Here is a 14,326-nt window from a genome sequence, read left to right as displayed (position 1 = left end):
ACCTTATGAAAAGATTACACTTTTAGGCTAAATTTCCAGATTTAATCTTCATTTTAAATAATAAGGAACGGCCAAGGATAAAGTGTGTAGATGTGCTTGAGGAGATGAAAAGGATCTTAGTCTTGTCATATTTTAGAGCAAAATAAAAACACCATTGTCCTACGTTGTGTAGTTAAAGTGCTGACTGCAGAAACAACTTTCATGCAATTTAACAAAAGTTCGTGCCAAGAAGCTCTGAAAAATTGTAGAATTAAGACATTAAGGGATTTGCCGCTATAACACCTCCACAGCCCCAAATTGAAGTCAACAACGGTTTAGGGGGGGGAAAAATGATAGAATGTAATTCGAAATTACTATTCCTTTTTCAGTAGCACCAAGACTATATAAAACGGGAGGTACTGTTTAAATTTGAATCCGAGCAAGTACTCGAATATTTGCTCGGAGCTTTTTCTGTCCCCTCAACCATGTGCGCATGAAGCAAACAAGAAGAAGGGACTATAGAGGAAAAAGTGCAATTTGAAATGACTCTATTGCTGTTGTTACAGCACTATGAAAATAACCTTGAGATTCTTCGCTCGTGACAATTTTTCGCGGTCAAATGAGTGGATATATAAATATATTAAAGTTTTGTGTTCACTGTATTTAACGTTGCGCTTCGTATACTACCAAATGATCACGAAAGCAACTTGAGTTCGCAATTATTAAAAATAATATTTGAAGCAAAGTCATCCAGTTACGCATTCACCTTTTTTTTTTTTTTTTTTTTTTAATTTGCCAATGGTCACTTCAATTGCAACCGCAATCGCAAGACTCTTTCTAGTAATGTGCTCTTCAAGGACGTAATATCTCAGACATTTTAAAGACAATCACAGTAGCTAAAATACAAAGAAAACTATGCTAATTAGGAGCAATTTGTTTTACATTGTACTTACAAAGTAATTCCAAACGTAGATGTGGATAAGCTGGAACACGAAGACAGCATCGAGCGAAGACTGCTTACACTAAACATACTTCTTCATGCTAGTTGGCTTACAGCCATACCTGAAAGAAAAAAAAATGTAATACATATAATAGGGAAGCATAAATACACACATTTATAATATTTGCCATAAACTTAACATAAATGTTCTTAATTCATACAAAAAATGTTTTATTCTTTTACGTATCAATTATTTGAGAGCCATTGACCGCTCATTTCTAAAGAAATTAATCCCAAGTAAAATAAAATTGCAAACACATAAATATTTTGCACTACTACTACTAATACTATAATTGCTGCATATTTTCAGAAACTAAACCACACAAAGCAATGAATCAACAAAACGGTCGATAACACAGTGTTGCCATCTGAGTACGTTAATGTTACATAATAAGAAGCTCAATTGTGGGTTAACAGGAATCAACCGCCATTTGATTAATTACTGTCACCTGAATCCAGATTGTTCCTAATTTTGGAGTGAATATTCTTTTCGACATGGGAAGGGAAGGTTCTGAGATTCTACATACCCCCTGGGAAAACCATCTTTCCGTATGAATTCAGGAATATCGAAGCATTTTACATAATTTCAGAACCTGAAGCTTATATTAGTTTGATTATTCGAGAGTTGTTGTTCAAATAAAAACAACTGATTCAGTATTTGAACTAGTTCACTCTGGAACCAATTGATCTTCATTTGAATGCTTGATACATCAGTAAAACTGAGGTACGCTACATACAGACAATTCTGTCACTAATCCGAATAGTTAATGAATGTTTTTTTATACATGTAGTCCTGTGTTCAATTCTCAATGGGAACTGAATTTCGAATCCTTACCCCACCTTACAAGGCGAAAGAGTGTATTTGAAGAAAGAAGTCCAATCTAAAAAGCCATATACCGATATTATTACTTTTGGGAGCAGATTTCTTCAATCCAGCGACTAGCTTCAACTTCATAGGCTGAAGTTACTTCAATACACATCTTTCGGAATTCGAGATTTATCGTTAGCCCAACAGTTAGCAAGTTCTGGGTTCGATTTCCGGCAGGTGCTCATGTGGTTCGGAACTTCTAGGTCCATCTCATAAAGCCTCGCTGCTAAAAGGGTCGCTAAATTTTGATTCAACCAACCATACGATCTGCTTTACAGAGTAATGAACAAATACACTTAAGCTGGTACTGATTGGTTTAATAGCTACAATTTCAACACCACGGATATATAAGACGTGGATCTATAGTTTAAGATGGAATCCGAACCACCGTAATACGTTCACATTTCAAGGCTATCCCACCGGTAATTGAACACGGGACCTGTGCATCAAAGGCGTGCGCGCTACTCATTAAGGCAGTGGGAAAGGGATTTAGATACACTTATGAATAAATAAAAAATTGATGAACACATGCAACTTCGCCCAAAACAATGAAAGGAATTGGACAGTTGTATGAATATATTTGCCACTTCTTCCTTTCATAATTTTCGTACACCAGTCAAGTTGCTATGAAAATTAGAAGTGCAAAATAACTTATTAAAAAGATTTCTCGCCATTGAAAATTAGAAGTGCAAAATAACTTATTAAAAAGATTTCTCGCCATTGACTATTATCATTAAATCAATTACAAAATCAGGAATATCATCAATAACAATGAAAAAAAAAGTCCTTTGACACTGAACTTATTATTTGAATGAGTAAACAACACAGTTCACTACTAAAAGTAAACGTGAAAACGTTTTCCCCAATTAGGGACAGACAATGTGATCCACGGCCAGTGTCAAAGTACGGCTCTACAGTTTCAAAACCTCGCACATAGAGGGAATAATTGTGGTCAGCAAACGCTTCGGCCGCCTCTAACACCAAGTCCCAAAATCAAACCATTCTTTAATTGGTTGAATTTATTTTGTGCTTACTAACAAATATATTGAATTTGTATATTTACAAAAAGAATAGCAGAACAATTTGTATTACCTTCGGCTTTTAAAGAAAAAAGGGGGAAGAGACAAGGAAACAAGAAGCCTTATCCCAATAAATGACAAAACACTAATTTTCATATTGCATATTTCGAATTCTAAAATTATTATGAACCTGTATCACTAGATCTCTTGTCGATCTCCCATTCTCCTAACCATGGAGTAAATATTCAACTTCAAAAAAATTATTAGATTTTTCCCTACCCATGGAGCAGACATACGGACTACTAGTATCTACAGTTGAGTCTTTCCGCCCATCAATCAAACTGTATGTTCTATACCTTTCACTTGGTTAAAAGAAAATTATTCTGTGAAGCACCAAGCAGGAAAAACGAGTTAGTAAGTCACTTGAAGTCTTCTAGAATCAACTCAACAAGATTTAATTGGCAGTGGGTGTTCCCTTCCAGCAACTAATACGTAATTTGGGACAGCTAAGCAACTTCACTTGGACTGTTACACCAACCAACAAGTATCAGCTAAAAGGAGCTTTTCTTTCAAGCTCACGACGATTTATTTCGGCCATCCTACCAATTCCACGTTAAATAAGAAATCTTCCCTCCCATTACAAACAAATAAAAGTAACTTTTTTTTCTCTTGTTCGCCCCCCTCCCCCGCGCGCTTCTTTTCAGGCATGAAATCATGTAGGTCGTGGTCTAGTTAACAATCAAGAAGATGATTCACATCTAATACAAATCAGTAATTACATCAAGATACTTGCGCTTATTTCAATGGCAAAGGTCATTCGTTTTCTTGCCTTTTATTTCATTACTATACGAATTAATAAAAATATTATTTAAGTGAACTTTTAAACAATACTTAACTTTCTTAAAAACACGTTAAGTTTCTCTTAACTGTAAGTACACTTAATGATGGATCTAACCGAACAATAAATTTAGAATTATTTCTATGTCCAGGATATTTCCCAAATGTTTGGAAATTACGGAAACACCGTTTAACGTATCGCAGTACTTTCAGCAGAATAAAACGGAAATTACTGATAAACAAAAGAACGATACACCTGCCCTGTACTTCTTTACTGATACCGGCAGTTCAACTTTTTAAGACTGCCAAAGAGAGGGTTCATGGAAGACCTGTAGCATTACACACTCTAATTATCCTTTTATTTTATTTAATCTCCATCTGGAACTCAAATTCTGAAATCAATACTTGAGAAAAAGAACAGCATTATCCTGCACACTTCTCATTAGGTTTGTGTGATTCAATTCGTTGGATTGGGTTTTAGCTGCTACGTGAGACTTGAAAGTACAATTTAAGATGGAATCCGAACCAGCATACTGCGCCCACATTTCAAGACTCTCCAACCGGGAACAGAACACGGTATCTTATAAATAAAGAACACGCGCTTGCGACTAGAACGAGGAATGCTGCTTCCTAGCATTCAACTTTTTTTTTTATTTTTTTTTTACCCCATATGGTGCACATGTGAATACTGAGTAATACTTCTAATATTAAATAATTGCATGTGTGATATTAATATCTAATGTTTTTTATAGTATATGGTAGGTTTATTATATTTTAAACGCCAAAATAACTTATGAAATGAAATGTAAGTTTTACATTCCACTGTTATGCCGGCTAGGCTAAAGGAGACGGGCAAAATAACTTATCCACTTCGTATTATATATTCAGGGAAATGCGACGACAGTACTGCATGCTCTATAAAAAGAAAGTGATTTCCAACAGCCGTTCCAAAATTGGAAGAAACATTGATAACGGTGTATTAACAGTAGAGGAAAGTGCTTTGAAGGAGATAGTGGCTGAAAAATTGTATAATGAGCAATACAGCCAAGAACAGCAAAAATTTCGTCTATTTTTAAACACACCTCGTACATAACAATTTACTATTCATTATTCAGAACATAAAGGCAGTACAAGAGCATCTTATGAACCACTTCTACACCTGTGCAGACAGTATAGTTTTGAAAGTAGGCCGACAAATTTGATGCGTCATTACAACACTCGTGAGAGTGACTTTCCAAGAAAGTTAATGATTTAAAAGATTCTAGTGCGAAACATAACTAAAGCAAATTACAAGAGTAGCATGAAACGCACACTGCAAAGAACGAAAAAAAAAAACTGTATTGCACTGATAGACTAGCACCTTCATCCAGCACCAAGACACTTAACCAGCCAAACAAATAAAATATAGTAATTTGGCGAAGCTGCAGTTCAAAAGACAACGATGTAGATCAACTTATCACCGTAACTAAAAGCTTAATTTCATACAGTTCAACCGTGATGAGTTTATTATTGGTAAGGTCAACAACTATAGTACCAAGAATAGAGAAATAGCTGTTACATAAAGCCGTAGCTAGAGGGAAGCGAGCGGGGCGGTTGTCCCGGGCGCTGATAGCAAGAGGGCACCGAGCGAACAAGAAGAAAGAAAAAGTATTGGAAATTAGTAAATGACTAGTCGCTCCGAAAACGTATTGACGTCGTATTGAATCAATACTGTCAGTTTGCAAAGAAATAAATTTGTTAAAAATTTTCTTGCTCGCTCTGCTCGTAGCCCAGACATTTCAATAAGAGTTGAGTTGAGTTGATTTTAGGTTAGCGTCCCTTTCAGCAGCGAGACTATAGGAGACGTGGACCTACTGATTAACGTGGAATCCGAATCACATGAGCTCCCACCAGGAATCGAACCCGGGTCTCTCACGCGAAACCGCTTAGCCACGAGGGAGCTCAACATTTCAATAAGAGACAAGTTTTACCTATTACCTTAAAAAGTTATAATATATAATTTGCTAATGACAATGTGATATACAACGTGCCGAGTAATGACATAGTGAATGCAGAACCGTTTTCAGAATCACAAACGGTCGAAGTCTGAAATAGTATACGTGTTCGGCGTTTTGATCGTGATGAGTTTGCTTACATAATCACGACTTCCAAACTGTCTAAGCTTCAAACTCAGAAGGTAGTTTCGCTCTTACCCTCAGTATGCGAGGACGAGAGTGAGTGAATGGAGACACCGCAGCCCTCGTACAAGTGATCACCTCTGGTCTCCAATTCTCCAGTAGGATTTTACCTGTATTTTTTTTTTTTTTTCATAAATAATGCAGACTATAAAACTATCCCAAAGAGGTACCGTACAAAATGTGCTGGGAAATATGGACGATGAATGGGTACTGTTAAACCAAACGGTAAATAAGTGCTTCATGTTCGGTGGGAGCACAGAATACTCGGTGTTGGTATGCACCTTGAAGCAACTAGGAAGCTACCTAAGGGGTAGCGAACTCAGGTCTAAAAAGCCAGAAATAATGTAATGAGATCAATGTACTTACCACACATCAACCAGCTAAAAGCTATTTTGTGACCCACAGCTCTTCACGGGCTGTATAACACCAGAGAATATTGTTTATGTCTTGCATTTGAAATTTATAATGCAACTGATTCGGGTTTCTGTAATAATTTTTCACTCCCTTCCGATGAACTGGAAACGTATGTGATGCACAGATGTATAATAAATATGCGAATCAAGTTTTGATGTTGTTTGTTGCAGTCCAGCGTTTCTTTTCAGCATCGGCCCCATATAAGACATGGATCTACAGTTTAAGGTGGGATCCGAACTTCCGTAATGTATTCAAATTTTTTGTACTCTCCCACCGAGAATCGAACCCAGGATTACATGAACCGAAGACGCACGCGTTAGCCATTAGACCAGCGGAAAAAGAGGAAAATATAGCGTTAAGTCGAATATAAAAATATTGAGACGGAAATTAACTTGAACATTTATTATCAAATATTAAAGAATAACGAACACAATTTAGTTGGTCTAGTTTAGTGTCCAGTTTAGCACCAAGGCTATATAAGACGTAAACCAACAGCTTAATCCGAGTGTCTCCCGCACCAAAAATGCATACGCTAATCAAATCACAATTTAGTAATTATAGCATTATTATTATTAATCAAATTATAAAAAATATAAAACCTCTATGAAAAAATACTTAACTCTTTTTTGACCCTGTAGGAAATCAAAGTGGCTTATATAGAAGGAATAATAACTGGCATGACTACATCTACGTATATAATGATGAAGCTCTAATAACTCAGGACTTCTATACCCGTAGGTCTACTTCTCAGTTATCCTCCACTCCAGTTCCTGAATTTTATGTGTACCAGATACCTGTTAAAATAATTGGGGAAACAAACTAGCAAGTCTATTCCTTCGTGCCCCAGTAACTTAGTCGTTCCACCTTGGGAGCACGGCTTCGTGAAGGGCACTCACGATACATGTTCATAGGCGTAACTAGAAGGGGGCCATGGCTTCCCCGTCTCTCCCGTACTAGATGACAATAATGTACTAAGTTTGCGCGAAGCGATTTTGTGTTGTATTTGCACTTGTTATTTGTTACTTCGTCTTTCCTCCTTCCCTCCCCTCTCTCATACATACTTTTTCATATTTCCTGCATACGATTTTGAAAACTGGATGTCATGGTTACTGTTACACTTTGATGGGGTATAGACACTCTCAATTTGTGCCTTTCAAAAACAAAGATGAAACTTAAAATAGGTGAAGAAGCGACTGCAAGTATAGTACAAATGGAATGAGGTGCGGGGAGGAGGTTCAGAATTCGTGCTGCTACAAAAATGAAAATGAAATGAAATCTTTCAGTTTAACGTCCCAAACTTATATGTCCTTTAGAGTAAAGGAGACGGATGATTAAGGCAAATAAATGATGATGGAATGAGAATGTGGAAAAATACGGGAGTTGCCCGAAAACATCCATGGACGAGATGCTATCTGCCACAAACTTACTTGGCCGGGGAAGAAACCAAGGACTCCAAGCACCAGAGGTAAATGTGCTCTGCCACCGTGCTGCCCACGAGAAACGAGATACTTTCTTCAATAGAAACAGTTACGCTTTTCGAGACCAAACAGTCTTAAATCTCGTCTCGTGGACATCCACTCCAGAAGCACCGAAAAACAAAATTAAAACAATATTAAAATAAGTTCTTCTGCAAGACAGGGGTAAAAGAGAATCTGACAAGGTAGGGGAACACATGACGTCATGGGCGGCGATTGGGGGGGCAAGAGGGGGAAGTTGCCCCCCCACTTTTTTGAAGTGGAGACCTAATTTATATAGTTTCATTTGGAAATGTAAAAGGGTGTCCACACAATTTGGAGAAAAGATCTCTGACTTTTCCCTGACTTTCCATGACGAAAGTTCCAGATTTCCCTGACCCCTGAATAACTTAAAAATATAGAAGAAAAAAAGAAACCCAGCCTCCACACTCCCCATAGTTAGCCTTGTTCTCTTCCGTTTCTCTTTCTTTTTTCAATTTTCTTTCCAAAGGAATTTAAATTTACAAACATGTGCATTAGGCCGATATTGATTAGGCCTACATATTACACAAAATGGAAAGTTACAAACGAAAGTGTGCAACATACAGAGTACTTAAGATATGAAAAAAAAAACTACACATTATAATGCCAATTACACAGCATTATAATACTGCCTATAGTAATAAACAGTTCATAGATGATTTTACTGATTATTTAAAAAAAAAAAAAAAACACACACACACACACACACACACTATGTAACACACACTACTTTTGCTGGTGCAGTTGTGAAATGCAACCCATTTAGAAATTTGTTTTTATACTTTCTCGCATAATTTTCTTCTCATTGATGTGAATATCCTTCTTGTCGTCTCCGCAGTTTAATTTTCTTCTCTTCTTCCTCCAGCTCCTTTAGTTATTGCTGTATCTTCAGTTTCTCTCTCCTCTTCTCGTCTCCAGCATTTATTTCTCTTTTTTCCAAATACACCTGATACTGTCTCATTGAACTTCTCACTGAATTTATCATACCTCTGAATTATTAATCCTGATTATCCACATATTCTCATCACAGAATCATATATGATTTGTTGAACAACCAGAGATTCTTCTTGTAATTTGTCAACAATGAGAATTTTATTTATTGTGAGACCACTTTCAAAAATGCGTTTCCATGAAAGAAGATAAAACACAATTTCATAACTGACCATAAGTCAACGAAGTTCTTCCCATTTCTTAAGACTAAGTAAAAAAAACTCATCAAGTCCAATACCATCTCTGTCACTGGCTATGAATTCATTCCAGTGTTCCTTAAATTCTTCAGTCTGAGCATTCACTGTGAGCTGGAGATATTTCTTTGCGTTCTCAGCCACTTGTCCAGATATCTATCCTCTTGGCACCATTCAATTCTCCTAGAACAGCGTCTACCGTTTTGAGCAAATATGCCAGGATGCAGTTAGATGTATTTCTCGCAGAAAATTAGTTTCAACAACTATATCAGAGAACACTGACTCCCTCAATATCATTATTGAGAACACTACACTTTGCACCCAGTAACAGGAAAGAAATCAACCCTATTTCATAAATTCAGTAACTGAACAATGGACCTAAATCGATTTTTTCCTGACTTTTCCTGACCAATCTGCCATTTCCCTGACTTCACCTGATACATTTTTACTTCCCTTACCTTTCCCTGACTTTCACTTATTTTCCAGAATGTGGACACCCTGGTAAAGGTTTTGTACGTATTACTGTTTCATAGAAAAAATGGTGCCGTATTATATTTGCCGTTGCGTGAGTACGTATTGGTTATTTGTCTTTCCATGGAGTTAAGAAAGCTACAGGAATTGTGTTTTAATTGCAATTCAAAGCAATTAATATTGTAATTGCATATTTCTTTAAATGTCATAGCATATGCTTGCAGTACTTACTGTATTTTATTTTCTAAGAGAAAAAACATTCCTTTAATGGCATGTGTGGAATTAAAAGTATAAGTTGTTCATTAATCCCCAGTTTCTATATAACTTCTGCAAAACAAGCCTCATTATTCATTACTATGATTAATATTATCCTTTCTATTTATTTGTTTTGCGAATTTGTTATTGAATAATCTGATCAAACAGTTTTTCAGACAGAATTTTAAGATGTTCATGAGCAAGATCTCAAGTCTCTTCTTACACTATCGATGTTTAAGAGTATAAAGGGCTAGTACCTACCTGTATTGCTCTTATGAATTTACTTAAAATAGAAATACGATATACGGCATTTTAAGCGAAAAAAGATAGTATCCTATTAGTTATACAACCTTTCATCAAACAGTGTTAGAAACAACCAGGAAATCTAATATTGATATACAATTGTTCAGATCATGTCTTGCCCCCCCCCCACTTTTAACGTCCAACCGCCGCCACTGCATGACGTCACACCGTCCCCCGCGCCTATCTTTGCCTATTGTAAATTTTAGGAAGTAGAGATATGTCAGATATTTTTTTGGAAGTAAGAGTACAGCATTTCACTACGTTCTATCACTTTTACCCCTGCTGTAAGGTACTTTCAGTTCGCAGAAGTAAGGGTCTATATCCCTCCTAGCAGCAAAATCTTCTAATACAGCAATGCTCTCATTATAGGTCTGTATAGCTCTTTTTTTATTATTCCGTCAAATGCAAGAAAATATAGTTTATTCATTATTATTTAAAGTTCGAATTACTTACATTATCTTAATGAAACAACAGATATTTACGTTGCCTCTATTTCAGACAGTTTATTTTAACTATCATTCAGTATATCTGATCATTAAAAAAGAGCTTCCTGGAAATAGTGACAATGCATTTCCTGATGTTTGTACTCCGAATTCTAGTACTTTTTTTTAAACCTACGTATACTTTTCCATATCTTGCAACACTGTTAGCATTGCCAGAAACCCTTCTTATACATATAGTGTTGCAAAATAAGCCAGTAACCAACCTAGGCTCTCTGTTCTACTAACACATAGATAAACTAGTCACTCACACATCTGAGACAAATGCAACAGTTAACACATCCCCTCGTAGTCACCAGATCACACACACATACACAGAGCGAGATGAAAAAAGAAAGAAAAAAAGAGAGAGAAGATTACGCGTGAGAGGGAAGCTGGATTTTACACCGGTGACGTAAGCAGTTAAAAGACATGCAAGCAATCATTTTGCAATACTGTGGCAGAAAACAGCACTTTTTAACAACACACAGTCAGATGCTGTCTACGATGTGTAGGTAACCACTTAGCTCCTTTTTAGAAGTACAGTTCAAAGAAATATGGAAATAGCTAAAGCAAAAATGTTGATTGCATCTGACAATAGCCATCATAAGGATAACGCTTCGTTTCGCGACTGCGTCAAGAAAAATTAAAATAAGAAAGAAGCTATTTACATATATACTCATTATTTTATCTTTTTTTTATTAAAATAATTCATGTCAAACAAATATACAATTATCATTTCCATTTTAATCCGGAATTGTTCAACTTATACATATTATGTTGATGGATGGTAATTAGATACTATGGTATTTTGATTATGAAATTTAACTTAATATCAGCACATATTAATTAACTACCAACGGCATGATTAGTCACCCCTTCATGAGCTAGCCATATGGAGTTATGAATATATCATCAATCTGGTTGCAAAAATTGGAAATACCTCTGATATCGGGGTTCGATTCCCAGTAACATTACAGTTTATAGTAATCTGCAAACAAAATAATCGAACACATACATAATTTCAATAATATAACATCTTAATTTAGCGTTTCAATACCGGAAATAGAATCGCGATTTCTAAAATACGGAATAAGCCGCTACTATTGTTCTTTTTCCAACTGAATATGTTTCCCTTTCTCTCTATGTGGTTACAAAATTTACAACTAAATCTTTATTAATATATGTATATTCAAATATTGTACAGTCAGTTACAAAAGTTCTTTCCGTTTGATGACATCAGTTTCATAAATAACTTCAGAATAGAAGGGCAATTTAAGTACAGTTTTCAGTAAATTAAAAAGAATGTAATTTTCTGTACACTCCAGCCATACCCCTTTAGTCCCAAAATAAATTTTACCAGACGTTAAGAACTTTTGCTGCTGACTGTCCATTCAATGCAAAGTTATAGAATAAACTTTCATAACATGCATCGGAAATAGAGATGCGCACGAGACGAAGATTTGAGGCTATCGCGTCTCGAAAATGTGCTGTAAAAGTAATGTCTCGACTCGAAAAATGTATATTTCTCTATTGGAAGAGCTATGTGTCGACTCGAATTTTGTCAGGAAAATTTTGTCCCGTCTCGTCTCGTGCGCATCCCTAATCGGAACATCAAATTTCCACAATAAAATCGCTTCAGAATCAGTTTCTCTTATATAAAGTAATAAATAAATAAATAAATAAATAAATACACTACAGTTTTGTTCAACAAAATCCCGATTAACACAATCGCTGAAAAATCGATGCTGAACTGCTTTTAATTAAACGTCCTAGAGAACGAGTTGCTACGAAGTCTTCATCTAATTTGTTTTTACAAGCTCCATTGGTTTAGTCGTATGGCTTTAGTTTAGCAATATTCAGTTTTAAAGGAATTATATGTTGCCAAAAACGTCTTTTCACTGCGTTGAAAATATAAGTACAATATATATCTAAAAGACCCTTATTCCGGTTTAACCGAATTTTCGTTCAGCCGACGCATCATTGGTCCCATCAAACTCGGTTAAACGGTGCTCTACTGTAATAAAACATACTTCCGAATTACGAATAGAATATTCATGTATAATTGTTTAATGATGTATCTACAGGATGACAATTTCTTGGCTCACTAGTATTTTTAGAGTAAGGGAGGTAGGGACATGAGTGACTAACTTAGAGGAACACCAAGATCATGTTTATATAAGACTTCATTATTTTTAGCCGAAGAGTTAGATTTTTATTGAAAAAAAAAAAATTCCAAATTTTACGTCCCATCGTGACTTGAACTTCAGTATTTCTGTCCTTTCAATATCATTAGCCTGAAAATTAAAATTTTACCCCCCATCTATTACCGCATTAATCCTCATATGGTTGCACACATACTAGATTTTGAAATCAAAGAGCTACTATTTCCGAAGGGATCTGGAACGAAAACTATTATCCTCTACCACGTACCTCATTAACCCTAGATCACCTGACGACCTCCTTAAACACAAAACCATATCCTATCCCTTTGTAATATAACGAAAGAACAAAGGAATCGGAAAAAATACCTCTCTCCTACAATTTATTTTCTTCTACCCCACTTTTGGATTTCTTATATTAAAAATATCGGTTCTATCAAAATCGATATATCAGATACGATTTCATGCCCAGTTGATCTACCAACCTATGTTAGGTGTCGCCTCTGCACCTATAGCTCATAAGTATTACTTGCGTACAGATATGCTAACATTTTATTACTTAATGCACGGAAACCATATGTGCATTACCTGTTGATTTATTTAGTTAACATACTTATGAAACTTACAATTAGACAAAGAGATCCTAAAGGCAATTCGCCAACATACACTGATTAAAGATAGCATTTGAAGACAATCTCTCGAAATACCGCTTGATAACAGTATTCTGTAGCAGAACCAATTTTCAGTTTGTTTCAATGTTGTTGTCTACGAGTTCGGGAAGCTAGCTTGCAAAGTGGAATAAGATCCTAGAAGCTTTACTCGAAAGTGTTCGGGCTTTACAGGGAAAACAACATGGCTGAAACTGTCTCTCCTCCATTGGCCGAAGAAGGGAGAAAACTTTTTCTGGATACTATAAAATGGACTGGCAGCTCCAGTTCACTCCAGTGCAAAAAAGAAACAACGAAGCAAAATCTTTTTGGGGATATTCGTTCTCGAACCAGGTTTGTTTGCTTGCGTTGCCTGTAAGTACAGAAAATTCAATCCTTAGCCCCTTCTCGATAACTATTTTCCTTCGTTGCAACCCATAATGCCAGTCGCTGATCCAACATAAAATCTACTTCTAAACCTCACTCCCTCTCTCGTCTCCACTCCTTGGCTTCGTTTTTTGCTCTTCCGTCTATCTACAAACCTTTTCGTCTAAAACAAAACAGGAAACTCGTTTGTCTAGTAGCTTATGTGCGTCTTGCAGTGTTGCCAACAGAGAGTGTAATTACTGAATTATATTAGTTAATCGAATGCACGGCGAATTTCCAAGTTAGAACTCAATAAAGATAAGATGGGATTTCCTATCCTGCAAGTTGTACAATCCAAAAAATTTGTTATGAGGATTGACAGTTTTAGGCAACTGTAATCATTTTCATTTACTGAATTAGCACTCCAAGAAAAACGAAATGAAATCTTTTAAGTTTTACGTCCTACGTTTACGCCGACTAGGCTAAAAGAGACGGTGATGATGAGAAATGAATGAAGTGGTGGAATGAAGAAAATGGAAGGAAACGGGAGAACCACGAGAAAACCCACACAGACGGTGTTTGTCCACCACAAAATTCACTTAGCGCGAGCTAGAACTCCAAGCATATGTATGTATTTCTTTAACAAATTTCCAGATATAGAATGTCAAC

General features: G+C 36.0%; 1 protein-coding gene across 16 annotated transcripts in view; it reads right to left on the bottom strand.

The window, feature by feature from the left end:
* Positions 1 to 14,326, bottom strand: part of LOC145668426 (bromodomain adjacent to zinc finger domain protein 2B-like) — a 403,232-nt gene that overhangs the window by 224,202 nt on the left and 164,704 nt on the right. For all 16 annotated transcript variants that reach the window (XM_081736246.1, XM_081736251.1, XM_081736248.1 and 13 more), the window contains exon 2: positions 933 to 1,041. The gene's annotated coding sequence lies outside the window, so the exon portion shown is untranslated. The remainder of the gene's footprint in view (positions 1 to 932; positions 1,042 to 14,326) is intronic.

Source organism: Thermobia domestica, chromosome 13 (assembly GCF_964235325.1).
Source record: "Thermobia domestica chromosome 13, izTheDome1.hap1.1, whole genome shotgun sequence".
Lineage (NCBI taxonomy): Eukaryota > Metazoa > Arthropoda > Insecta > Zygentoma > Lepismatidae > Thermobia > Thermobia domestica.
Note: the sequence above shows the minus strand (reverse complement) of the source record. Positions and strands in the feature narration are given on the sequence as shown.